We start from the raw sequence: 14576 nt of genomic DNA, 5'->3' as shown, positions 1-14576 counted from the left end.
AATTTTTTCACCATATATCATAATGTCATCTGTTGGTTTTTTGTTTATTATATGAAGAAGAACATCACATCAGAATTGGAGGAAAACTCATTAACAACTTGTGATATGCAGATGATACAGCCATGCTTGCTGGACAGAGAAAAGCCTTAATATACTTAGTGATGAAGATCAATGATTACAGCCTTCAGTATGGATTGTACCATAAGCTAAGGAAAACAAAATTCCTTACAACTGGATTAAGAAATAGCATCATGATAAGTACAGAAAAGGCTGAGGTTATCAAAAAGTTCATTTTGCTTGGATCCACAATCAACACTCATGGAGGCTACAGTAAAGAAATGGTATTCCATTAGACAAAGCTGCTGCATAAGACCTCTTTAAAGTGTTCAAGAGCAAAGATTTCAGTTTGAGGACTAAGGTGCATCTGACCCAAGCCATGGATTTTCAATAGCTTCATATGCTGGTGAAAGTTGGACAATGAATAAGGAATACCATCAAAGAATTAATGCATTTCAGCTGTTGTGCTGGAGAAGAATATTGAAGGTACCATGGACTGCTAGAAGTATAAACAGGTCTGTGTTGGTAGAAGTACAGCTGGAGCATTTCTTAGAAACCAGGATGTTAAGAATTCGTCTCTCATACTTCTCTAGGGAAGTAGTTCCTGGATAGGGGCTTCATGCTTGGTAAAGTGAAGCATCAGTGAAAAAGAGGAAGATAACACTTCCCCAACTCCCTCCCCCAACCCAATGAGATGGTTTGATATAATGGCAACAGCAATAGGCTCAAGCGTAATACCAATTATGACAATGTCCCAAGACCAGACAGTGTTTCATTGTGTTCTGCATAGGGTCACTATGAGTCAGAACCAACTCGATGGTACCTAACAGCAGCAACAAAGTAAAACAGACTTATAGGACTGAAAAGAGAAAATCAGAAATACAGTTGCAACAACACCAAAGAAACATTACCATAGAGTAAAAAAGTGGGGGTGTGATAATGTAGTTACAGAACTTCTAAATGAAGAGGAAATCAAATATATTTCAAGAAAAAAATTAACTTAATTATAACCCTAAAAACCAGGCCAATCCTTACTCCTAGCCTTATTCCAACCCTTCACAGTAGCCTTAGTAGGAACCTTAACCCAAAAAATAAACTAAGTCCTGTTGCTCTTGCTAAGTGTCAGTTCCAAATCATAACGACCCAGTATAAGGTTTCCAAGAAGCAACTGATGGGTTTGAACCACCATCCTTGCTGTTATCAGTCCAGTGTTTATCAACTGCAGCACCACACCAGGACCCTGAACGAAGTCCTAGACCTAACCTAAATCTAGTCAATGCCCCAGCCCTAATCCTCAATCTTTACTCCTACTCTCCCCTACCAAAAAAAAAAAAAATCATAGAAAAATGTAGTTAAAAGTTAATGACATTTTCCCATAAATATTCAAAGACCTCTCATGCATAAATCCACAGTCAGAGGTAGAGATTTTGGCACACCTTAATAAAAATTTTCTAAGAAAACTCTATTTAAAAACATCAATAAGACTATAAAAACTCTGAATGATGCTACTGGTCACCTTAAATATTGCCATTGTTGCTAGGTGCTACTGAGTTGTTTTTGATTCATTTCAACACCATGTACAACACAATGAAACACTGCTCCATCCTGTATCATCCACACAACTATTGTTACATTGAGCCCATTGCTACTGCCACTGTGTCAATCCATCTTGTTATGTGTTCTTACTCTTTTTTGCCAACCCCTCGCTATACCAAGTATTAAGTCCTTCTCTAGGGACTGGACCCTCCTATAACATGTCTGAAGTGTTAGACATGATGTATGCTTTTGTATAGTCAATAAGGCACAAGTAAACATCTTTCTGATATTCAAGTCTTCCATTTGCTTTTGGTTCTCTACACTCAGGAACAAGTTATGAATCTCTTCTGAACTCCATTTTGGTCTTTCATCTCTTTCCTAACTTTTTAATGACCTTTTACTTTCTTCCTGTATGATACTCTTGATGCCCTCCCAGATGATTCTTCTAGTCTTCGGTCATTGTTGTTGTTGTTAGGTGCCATTGAGTTGATACCAACTCATAGGGACCCTATGCACAACAGTAGGAAACACCACCCATTCCTGGGCCAACCTCACAATTGTTGTCATGCTTGAGCCCATTGATGCTTCCACTTTGCCAATCCATCTCACTGGAGGGGGGGGAGGAAAGAGGGGTCTTCCTCTTTTTCTGTGACCCTCCACCTTACCAAACATGATATCCTTCTCCAGAAACTGGACCCTCCTGACAACGTCTGAAGGATGAGAGATGAAGTTTGGCCATCCTGGCCTCCAAGAAGCAATCTGGCTGCACTTCTTTCAACACAGATCTGTTGGTTCTTTTGGCAGCCCATGGCACTTTTAATATTCTTCTTCAACACCATAACTCAAAAGTATCAATTCTTCTATGGTGTTCCTTATTCACTGTCCAGCTTTTGCATGCTTATGTTGTTGGTGTTAGGTGCCATCAAGTCGGTACCGACCCATAGCAACCTTAGGCACAGCAGAACGAAACACTGCCCGATCCACAGTAGTGGGCCAACCTCACTACTGTTATCACACTTGAGTCTATCGATGCTGCCACTTGGCCAATCCATGAGGTTACTGAAAATACCATGGCTTGGGTCAGGCGCACCTTAGTCCTCAAGCTGACATTTTCACTGTTCAACACTTTCAAAGGTCTTGTGCAGCAGATTTGCCTAATGCAATAGGTCGTTTGATTTCTTCACGGCTGCTTCCATGACTGTTGATAGTTGATCAAAGAATGAAGTCCTTGATAACGTCAATCGTTTCTCCAATGATAAGCATGTTTATTGGTGAGGATTTTTGTTTTCTTTATATTGAGATGCAATCCATACCAAAGGCTGTGCTCTTTATCAGTAAATATTTAAAGTCCTCTTCACTTTTAGCAAGTAAGGTTGTATCATCTGCATATCGCAGGTTGTTAATAAGTCTTCCTCCAATCCTGATGCCACATTTTTCTTCATATAACCCAGCTTCTCGGATTATTTGCTTCAATTATTATTGTCTAATAAATCAAATCTGTTCTTGAGATGTTCTCTAAATTCAGGTGTGATATATTTAAAGTCATATTTTGACTCTCGGGACCTTGTTTTAATTTTCTTCAACTTCTATTTGAACTTGGATATGAGCAGTTTGTGGTCTGGTCCACAGTCAGCCACTGGTCTTGTTTTAGCTGATGATATTGAGCTTTTCCACCATCTCTTCCAACAGATGAAGTCAATTTTATTCCTATTTTTCATCTGGTGAGGTCCACCTTTTATGTTGTTTATAAACATGATTTGCAATGAATAAGTAGTTGGTTTTTAAGTTCTATCATGCAATTTCCAGCACAGTTTCTGTCACCAAGGTCATATTTTCCAAGTACTGATACTTCCTCTTTGTTTCCAACCCGTGCATTCCAATCATATCTTGGAATGTTCTTTTTGATGAGGAATGAAGTACACACCATTCTACTTGAATTTGTCATTCCTGAAATAGCCATATGATTGTCTGATTAAAAATGGCCAATACTAGTCCATTTCAGCTCACTAATGCTAGAATAGATCTTTATGCATTTCTTTTCATTTTTGACAACTTCCAATTTTCCTAGATTAATGTGTTTTACATTCCAAATTCAAATTATTGATACATTTTTGTAGCTGCTGTCTTCTTATCTTGCGTTGTGCCTCATCAGTAAATGGTGGTCCCAAACACTTACTCCATTCATGTCATTATAGTTAACTCTACTTTGAGGAAAGAGTTGTTGTTGTTAAATGCTGTCTAGTTGCTCTGACTCATTGATATTGTTAGGTGCCATCGAGTTGGTACCAACTCATAGCAATCCTAAACACAAAAGAAAGAAATACTGCCCAGTCCTGGGTCTACCTCACAATCGTTGCTATGCCTGAGTCCGCTGCTGTTACCACTGTGCCAATCCATCTCGTTGAGGGTCTTCCTCTTTTTCCCCTACCATTCACTTTACCAAACATGATATCCTTTCCAAGTGATAAGTCCCTTTTGATAATAGGTCTGAAATAAGGGAGATGAACTCTGGCCATCCTGGCTTCCAAGGAGCATTCTGGCTGTACTTCTTCCAACACAAATATTTTTGTTCTTTTGGCAGGCTATGGTATTTTAAACTTCTCCTGTAACACCTTAACTCAAATGCATCAATTCTTCGACAGTCTTCCCAATTCAACTTTCACATGCATATGAGGTTTATTGGAAATACAATGACTTGGGTTAGGCACACCTTAGTCCTCAAACTCACATCTTTGCTCTTCAACACTTGTGCAGCAGATTTGCCTAATTAAATATGTTATTCGATTTCTTGATTGCTGCTTCTATGAGTGTTGATGGTTAATTCAAGTAAAATGAAATTGTTGACAACTTCATCAAACTTTTATCCATTTATATGGATGTTATATGGATCCTCATCTGGTGGTGAGGAGTTTTGTTTTCTTTACATTGAGGTACAATATATACTGAAGGTTGTAATCTTTGATCTTCATCAGTAAGTATTATAAGTCCTCTTCACTTTCAACAAGCAAGATTATATGATCTGCATATCGCAGGTTGTTAATAAGATTTCCTTCAATCATGAGGTCACGTTTTTCTTCATATAATTCAGTTTCTTGGATTATTTGCTCAGCATACAGATTAAATAAGTGAAAGATACAACCTTGGCACACAACTTTCCTAATTTTAAACCACTCAGTGTTCCCTTGCTCTATTTGAACAACTGCATCTTGGTCTGTGTACAGTTTACTCATTAGCACAATTAAGTGTTCCAGAATACTCATTCTTCACAATGTTGTTCATAGTTTGTCATGATCCACACAATCGAAAGCCTTTGCATAGTCAATAAAGCACTGGTATTCTCTGCTTTCAGCCAAGAGCCACCTGACTGTGCAGAATGACATCCCTTGTTCCACATTCTCTTTCTGAATCTGGGTTGAGCCTCTGGAAGTTCTCTATCAATATACGGTTGTAGCCGTTTTTGTATTATCTTTAGCAAAATTCTACTTACATGCAATATTAGTGATATTATCTGATGATTTCTGCATTCCATTGGGTCACTTCTCTTTAGAATGGGCACAAAAATAGATCTCCTCCAGTCAGTTGGCCAGGTAATTGTCTTCCAAATTTCTTGACAAAGATGAGTGAGTGCCTCCAGGGCCACATCAATGTTTTGAAAGATTTCAATTTTTATTCCAGCAATTTATGGTGCCTTGTTCTTTGCCAATGCCTTCAATGTACCTTGGAATTCTTCCTTCAGTACCCTTGGCTCTTGATCATATGCTATCTCTTGAAATGGTTGAATACAAAAATTTCTTTTTGGTACAGTAACTTTGTGTATTCCTTCCATCTACTTTTGATGCTTTCTTCATCATTCAGTATTTTGCCCATAAAATCCTTCAATAACACAAGTCGAGGCTTGAATTTTTTCTTCAGCTTGAGAAATGTTGAGCAAGTTCTTTTTTTTCTAACTCAGGTCTTTGCACATTTTATTATAATATTTAACTTTTTGTCTTTTCATGCTGCTTTTAGAAATTTTCTGTTAGTCTCTTGGACCTCCTCATTTCTTCCATTTGCTTTAGCATCTCTACGCTGGAGAGCAAGTTTCAGAGTCTCTTCTGACATCTATTTTGGTCTTGTCCTTCTTTCTTGTCTTCTTAATGACCTTTAGCTTTCTTCCTGTCTGATGTTCTTGTTGTCATCCCACAACTCTTCTGATCTTTGGTCCTTAGTGTTCAATGCATCAAATCTGTTCTTCAGATGATCTCTAAATTCAGATAGGGTATGTTCAAGGTCATATTTTGACTCTTGTGGACTGTTTTCATTTTCTTCAGTTTCAGCCTGAACATGCATGAGCATTTGATAGTCTGCCCCTGGCCTTGTTATGGCTGATGATATGGAGCTTTTCCGTCTCTTGCTACAAATATAGTCAATTTGATTTCTGTGTATTCCATCTAGTGAGGTCCATGTATATAGTCGTCTTTTATGTTGTTTAAAAAATATATATTTGCATTGAAGAATTCATTGGTCTTGCAAAATTCTTTCATGCGATCTCCAGTATCATTTCTATCACCAAGGCCATATTTTACAAATACTGATCCTTCCTCTTTGTTTCCAACATTTGCATTCCAATCAATACATCTTGATTGCATGTTTGGTCAATTTCAGATGGCAGAATTTGGTAGAGTTCTTCAATTTCATCATCACTTGTTTTAGTGGTTGGTTCATAAATTTGAATAAAAGTGGTATTAACTGATCTTCCTTGTCGGTGCATAGATATTATCCTATCACTCACAACACTGTACTTCAAGACAGATCCTGATATGTTCTTTCTAATGATGAAAGCAATGCCGTTCCTCTTCAATTTGTCATTCCCTGCATAGCAAACCATGTGATTGTCAGATTCCATATGGCCAATACCAGTCCATCTCAGTTCACTAATGCCTAGGATATCGATATTTATGTGTTCCATTTCATTTTTGACAATTTCCAATTTTCCTAGATTCACACTACATACAGTCCATGTTCTGATTACTAATGGATTTTTGCAGTCTTTTCCTTTCATTTTGAGTTGTGCCCCATCAGCAAATCAAGGTCCCAAAGACCTTACTCTTTTGGCATCATCACAGTCAACTCTACTTTGAGTAAGTAGCTTTTTCCCATTTGTATTTTGAGTGCTTTCCAACCTGAAGGGCTCATCTTCTGGCCCTATAGCTGACAATATTCTGGTGTTCTTCATCATGTTTCAGTATTCAATATTCTGGTGCTGACAGTGTTCCACTGCTAGTCATAAGGTTTTCTGTGACTAAACATTCAGAAGTAGTCCGTCTCTCCTTCTTCCAAGTCTTTGTCTGGAAGCTCAGCTGAAACCTGCACATTGTGGGTAATCCTATTGGTATTTAGAATACCCATGGCATAGCTTCCATAATTACAACAACATGCAAACCACCACAGCACAACAAACTGAGAAACAAGTTCCTGTATAGGGACTCACAGTGACCCTGTATAGGGTTTCCAAGAAATGGCTGATGAGTTTGAACCACTGACCTTGTGGTTCAAACTGACTTTATGGTCCGGAGCTTTATCCCATAGCATCACACCAGTAAGATATTGGTGGTGGTGGTTATATGTCCTCGAGTCGGTTCCAACTCATAGTGACCCTGTATATGGTTTCTGAGGCTGTAAATCTTTATGCGAGCATAAAGACTCATCTTTCTCCATGGAACTGCTGGTAGTGTCAAACTGCTGACCTTGAGATTGGCAGCCCAACTTGTAAAATGTTAATTATCCCTAATTGTTGTATAGACTCAAATAATCCCAGTAGAATTTTTGTGGAATTTGACAAGGTGATTAAAATATTCTACTTAAATACTCTTGGGGGAAAAAAAAAGAAATGTGCAAACTGGGAGCGTATGATAAACAATAGTTTACAAATGGATAGTTTGAAATAAGTTATTTCATTGTCTTTTGCTTCCCATGGAATCAGTTCTCCATCACAGTGACCAAAACTATAGCAGACTAAAGCGTTGCGCAGTGTTGTGACATCTTCAAATTGTTACCATGTTTTCAACAGTACAGTCACTCTTTCAACAAACCTTCAGAAGAACGTATAGGAGAAAGTCTTGTCGGCAAAGTTTTTTTTTTATTTTAGAAAGAACATTTAAAAAAAGAAAAACAAAAAACATGAAATAAAACTAAAGTTTACCAAATTTAAAAATATTTTCTCTTTGCAGATACCACTAAAAAGAAAACAAACAAACACAAAATGGAAGGCAATAGTCTCAATATATCTGACACAAAAAAAAATCTAGAATATACAGAGAATTATCACTACTTAAAAGAAGAATACAAATAGTCTAAGCGGGTAGAACATTTTTGTTGGACACTTCACAACAAAAGATTTAGAAATGGTTAATAGCGTGTTGTTGTTAAGTGCCGTCGAGTCGGTTCCGACCCATAGCGACCCTGTACAGGGTTTCCGAGGGTGTAAATCTTTACGGGAGTAGAAAGCCTCATCTTTCTCCCGCGGTTAATAGCGTAGTGGTTACAAATCAGGCTGCAAACCGTAAGGTCAGCAGTTCGAAACTACCAGCTGTTCTGCGGGGGAAAGATGAGGCGTTCTGCTCCCGTAAAGATTAACAGCCTCAGAAACCCTGTGCAGCGTCGCTATGAGTAGGAACCGACTCCACGGCACATAACAACAACAACAATATAAACATGAAAGATCATCAATGTCTTTTATTATTATTGTTGTTGTAAAGTGCTGTCAAATCGGTTCTGACTCATAGATACAAGTATAGGGTTTCCCAGGAGCCCCTGGTGGATTTGAACAATGACCTTGTGGTTAGCAGTCAAGTATTTATCCTACAGTGCCACAACAGGACTTAGAGAAATGCAAATTAAAACCACAATAAAATAACTTTATATACTCCTTGTTGTTGTTAAGTGCCATCAAGTGGGTTCCAATGAATTTTTCCAAACTGAATTTTATTTGGCAATTTAAGTTTGAAAGTTTTAAAACTATTTAAAAATACATCAAATATTAGTGCTAGATATTAATTTACTATAAGACAGCATGAATGAAAAGTGCCCACAAACAGAATCTCTGAGCTCTGGTGTGGTGCTATAGGATAAACACTGGGCTTCAAGGTCAGATTGAACCACAAAGTTGGAGATTCAAACTCACCAGTTGCTTCTCAGAAACCCTATAGAGGGTTGCTATGAGTCAGACTGACTCAATGGCACTTAACAACAACAATAACAGGTATGTGATTGTAACAATAAAAATGAACTTTTCTGATCCCCAGTTTCCATAACTCGAAAAAGGATCGTTTAATTGGTTGAGTTTAATATTTCTCCTATTTTCCATATTTTCTGAGACAATATCCAATTATTTTTTTCTGCCGGAAAATATATTACTCTCATATTCTTTTAAATGGGGGAATTACTTTTTTTTTGAGTTTTTATTGTGAACTATGTGATAGTTTACATGGGAGAACATTAGCTTTACATTCATCCTGTCGTATATAGTTTCATTGTCATGATTACAATCCCCTTCATGCATCATCAAACAACCAAATGGCATACTCCGCAAGCCTGCCCCTCAGTCGATCTTCAGCACACAGCCTGTCTCCCTCTCTGAATCTAGAGTTCCCAGCAGCTCCATCTCTCCACGTCATCATCCCAGGGACCTCTGCTCCAGGACTGTAAAGTCAACCTGGGAATTATTTCTTAAATGATCATTTTTATTTGGAGGAAACCACCTTTATTCCAAAAAGCTATCTCTTAAGTGCATATCCCACCAAAGCACCATCCCATATAGGTTTTAAAGGCATTTCTGGCAAGAGAAAGTATAGATAGGTATAATTAATTAATTAATTGATTGATTAATTAATTAATTATGTTTTTTTTAAAAAGAAACAGTAACTCATTCAAGAGAAAAGAAACAAAATGTGAAATGTAAGAAAGAAAAATAAAGATCTTATTGTCAAAGTTTCTATTTTTTATCCAAATCATTCTTTATGTTAAGGGTTAACAATTTAGGATTTTTATGTTATATCCATTGGTCTTTAGTCATTATCATTATATATAAAGATTACATAACTTTTGGAAGATCAGTTTCTGTTTTGTCTTGTGATGCTGTTTCTTCAAGAGCTAGACTGTTGTTTGAACACCACAATGCAGCATAAAGGGTATAGATTGATGGCTCTGTCTGTTCTTCTATACATATGCAAATTATACTTGAATTAATATTAATATTTTCTAGACATGAAAGAAATACTTCCTTTATCATTACATGATAATAGAGAATAAATATTAATATATTTTATGTAAAATTAAAGAACAACATAGATATTATAACACATTTCTTGATGATCTGTTACAGATGTTTTCTCTGTCTTTCTATGATTCTAATGTACTGTTATTCACACTGAGAATACCAAGAGGCACATAGAGAAGACTATGCCTCTGTTCCTATTGTGACTATTAGGCATATTTTAAAAGTAGAGTAACTATTATGTATACATATATTTTAAATATTAGTATTCACATTATTTGGAGTCCTGGTGTGGCACTGTGGGTTAATGTGCCAGACTTCAAAGCCGTTTGAATTGTAAGGTCGGTGGTTCAAGCTCATCAGCTTCTCCTCAGAAACCCAGGGTCGCTATGGGTCGGAACCAACTCGACAGCACTCAGCAACAACATTCACATTCTTTGGAGTTGTTGATGAAAAGCAGGCATTAAGTTTAAAAAGCAAATTTAAGTAATTTTCTATTTTTCCTTTCAAGGAGCAAACTTCTTGCCATTGAATCAATTTCAAGACATAGTGGCTGTACAGTAAAGAGGAAAACTGCCCATAGTGTTTCCAAGGCTGTAATCGTTACTGAAGCTGATTGCCCCATCATTCTCCTATGTAACGACTGGTGGGTTCAAACCGCTTACTTTTCAGTTAGCAACTACAGTGCCAGGCAGGGTCTAGCTAATTTCAGCAATAAAAACAAATAAGTTGAAATTTTAAGAAATCTGAACCACAATTTCATTAGTTTTCTTCTAAACTTTCTCATAGTTGTAAAGTATGTAGACTCTAAAAAGATCCCTATCTGACTCAAATCTTAGTTCTGTCATGTTATCACAAAGCTGGTATGAAACAAATAATGAATATGTTCTATTTGAGTGTGCTGACCATAGTAATTTTCAGAGTGAATGGACAAGGTAGTTACTTAATTTAAAATAAGTCATTATTAATATCTTAGACAAACATTTACCTTTCAGACATGAATAATAACATTGTACTGATACAGATATATTCTGAGTTCAGTTTGCTCCTTTTTTGAACTAATATTAAAAATGAGGGTCAGATACTGTCTTAAAGCCTAGGAGGTAATCAATGACGTGGAAAGGAAAAGACTCTATTTCAATCTTTGAGAATCTCTAATATGTAGACATGTTTCTGTCGTTGTTAGTGCCTTGGAGTCGATTCTGACTCATAGAGATCCTGTTGAGTTTGAACTGCCGATCTTGAGGTTCAATCCAACCTTGAGGTTGAGTGCTTATCCTATGGCACCACACCAGAATTCAGAAATTCTGTTTGTGGGCACTTTTCATCTATGATATCCTACAGTAAATTAATATCCTGGACTAAAATTTGATGTATTTTTAAATATTTTTAAAACGTTTAAACTTAAGTTGCCAAAGAAAATTGAGTTCTTGTTTGGAAGAATTGAGGATGACAAGACTTTGTCTTTCATACTTCAAACATGTTCCCAGAAGGGAGCAGTCCCTGGAGAAGGACATCATGCTTGGTCAAGTGAACAGTCAGTGAAAAAGAGGAATACCCCAACTAGATAGATTGGCAAGCTGTCAGCAACAATGGGCTCAAACGTTAACAATTGTGAGAATGGCACAGGACCGGACAATGTTTCATTCTGCTATGCATTATTGTAGTTGTGAGTCAGAAACAAAACAACAACAACAAACATTTTCAGAAATATGTTATCTTTCCCCTATGAAGTTTTGTGCCTGATAAATTTGATGAGAGACAGTTGATATCTCACTGGTTGAAAACACTACATAATTTCAATCACAATTGTTTATCATTCTATCATATAGAATTTTAAAAATATCTAGTAGATAGGAACTGCGAGAGGAAACTGAAAACATAATTATAAACAGCATTGTTACATTACAACAAAAAGACTCAGTCCTGTGAGCATGGAGGATCATCAAAATAATTAATATTTTATCTGAACCCATTAGGAATGTTTATTTTTACTGTGACTTTGAATTATTTAATTTCTTAGAATAACACCTCAGCATATATGCTGTTTTCAAAGATATGAATCGATGCCATGTTGGAAAAAAAAAAGTAATGTAATATATGTGGGTTGATCCATGATGATTTCTTCTTAATATACTATTTAAGAGCTGAAGACTAAGATTACAAAATAAAATTAATTGCTATGAGATGCAATATGGATTGTGATTTCATTAATTTACATAAGATATTATATTTATAAAGCAGTGACATTTCATATCTTATTTCACTTTGTTGTTGTTGTTAGGTGTTGTCAGGTTGGCTCTGATTCAGTGACCTTATCAATGCACAACAATACCCAGTCCTTCCTCATCCTCACCATTGTTACGTTATTGTTGCTGTCACTGTGTCAACCCATCTCACTGAGAGTCATCCTTGCTACTGACCTTCTACTTGACAAGCATGGTATCCTTTTCCAGAGATCGATCCTTCCTGACCACATGTCCAAAGTACAAGAGACAAGTTTCTCTATAATTGCTTCCAAGGAACAATCTGAATGCACTTTTACCAAAACTGATTTGTTCATTATTCTGGTAGTCTATGGTAATTTCAATATTATCCACCATCACCATAATTCAAATACATAGATTTTTCCTTATTCATTGAACAGCTTCCATATGCATATGAAAAGATTGAAAACATCATGATTTCGGTCAAGGGCACATTACTCCTCAAAAGTGACATCTTTAACACTTTTAGAGGTTTTTTGAAACAACTTTGACCAAAGCATTATGTCCTTTGATTTCCTGACTTTCATGAGCATTGATTGTGGATCCAAATGAAATGAATCTTTGACAACTACAATCTTTTCTGTGATAATCATGAGGTTATTTATTGCACCAGTTATGAGCACTTCAGCTTTCTTTACACTGAGGTATAATCCATACTGAAGGCTTGAGTTTTTGTTTGATCTTCATTAGTTAGAATTTCAAGTCATGTTTATTTTATCAAGCAAGATGTGCCTTCTATATATCATTGGTTGTTAATTAGTCTTCATCCAATTTTGATGCCGTATTCCTCTTCATATCATATAGATTTACTAAAGAGGGTGAAAGGATACAACCCTGGCACAAACCTTTCCTGATTTTAAACCATTCTGTATCCCCTTGTGCTCAGATTCCTCATGAGCACAATTAATGTCTTGGGATTCTCATTCTTAATAGATGCAGAGTTTTGTTATGATCCACACAGTCAAATGCCTTTGCATAGTCAGTAAAGCACAAATAAACATTTTTCTGGTATTCTCTGCTTTCAGCCAAGATGTATCTTATGCCAGCAATGATAACCCTAGTTCTATGTCCTCTTCTGACCTAGCTTGAATTTCTGGCTGCTCCCTGTCTATGTACTATGGCAATCATTTAAAAATTTTATTTGCATGTGATAATAATGATATTGTTTGTTGATTTTGACATTCCATTGGGTCACCTTTCTCAGGAAGAGCACAAATATAGATTTATTCTAATCACTTGGACAGGTAGTTGTCTTCCAAATTTATTGGCATAGATGAGTGAGTGCCTCCCACTCTGCATCAATTTTTTGAAACAATTCAATTGATATTCCTTCAATGCCTGGAGTCTTGTTTTTGTTTTGTTTTGTTTTTTTCAATGCCTTCAGTGCAACTTAAACTTCTCAATTCAATACAATTGGTTCTTGACCATATGCTAACTCTTTTTTTTTTTTTTATAAATAGTTTTTATTGTGGATTCAATGAAAGTTTACAGGGCAGATCATCAGTTTTACATTCAACAAATCATATACTTTGTTTCAATACAATGATTATAATCTCCTCCATGTACCACCAGTTAACAGTATTTATCTCTATTCATTTTAGCTCTTTATTTTTATTTATTTTTTTTAAACACTCAGGGATATATAATAATTTAAACCACCAAAGGGGGTTTAAAGTCTGCTTCATGGCTGCCAGCTTTCAGTCTCTCTCTTTCCAGAGTCCTCAGCTGCTCCCTCTCTCCATGTCCCCATCTCTGCCTCCATCTCTGGGGTTGCTGCTTCTCTGGATAAGGTCCCACATTCCACTTGTGCTCTTCTCCCTTGATGGTCCTAGGGTCCTGTTTCCATACTGTAAGAATAACTACTCCCTCATTTGTGTTATAAAACGTCTACCTTTACAATCATGGCATTCGCAGTTAGTCATGATAACAATTACTCAGTATCGAATCATAAGAATCTTAGCCCCATCTCTTTTTACCAGACCCATCTAGCTAGACAAGATGAAAATGATTTATCAGGGACTCTATCCTCCCTCACACACTCTTAAACTAAGCTCCCTCTTGAAACCTCGTAAGCCAGTCACTTTGAGCCTTTATCGCTCCCTCATTTTAGGTAGCCAGTGTCTAAGTTGCCCATCCCTATCTACCCTGTATAGAAAGGGAATAGCATTGACACTTGATGTGAAGACTCCTTCCCTCTCTGTTGGTATTTTGAACTACTACCTCTATGAGTATAGGTCAAGTTCATAAAATTGAAGCAATTTGCCCTCGTTTCCTTTATCAAAATAATTTTCTTCTTCCTCTAATCAAGTTCTGATTATCATATGCTAACTATTGAAATGGCTGAATATTGGCAATTCTTTTTGGTACAGTAACTCTGTTATTCCTTCCATCTTCTTTTAATGCTTCCTGCATCATTCCATATTTTACCCTGCAATTCTTCAATACTGAAACATTAGGTTAAA

Source organism: Chrysochloris asiatica, unplaced genomic scaffold, assembly GCF_000296735.1.
Source record: "Chrysochloris asiatica unplaced genomic scaffold, ChrAsi1.0 scaffold00112, whole genome shotgun sequence".
NCBI classification, from domain to species: domain Eukaryota; kingdom Metazoa; phylum Chordata; class Mammalia; order Afrosoricida; family Chrysochloridae; genus Chrysochloris; species Chrysochloris asiatica.
Note: the sequence above shows the minus strand (reverse complement) of the source record.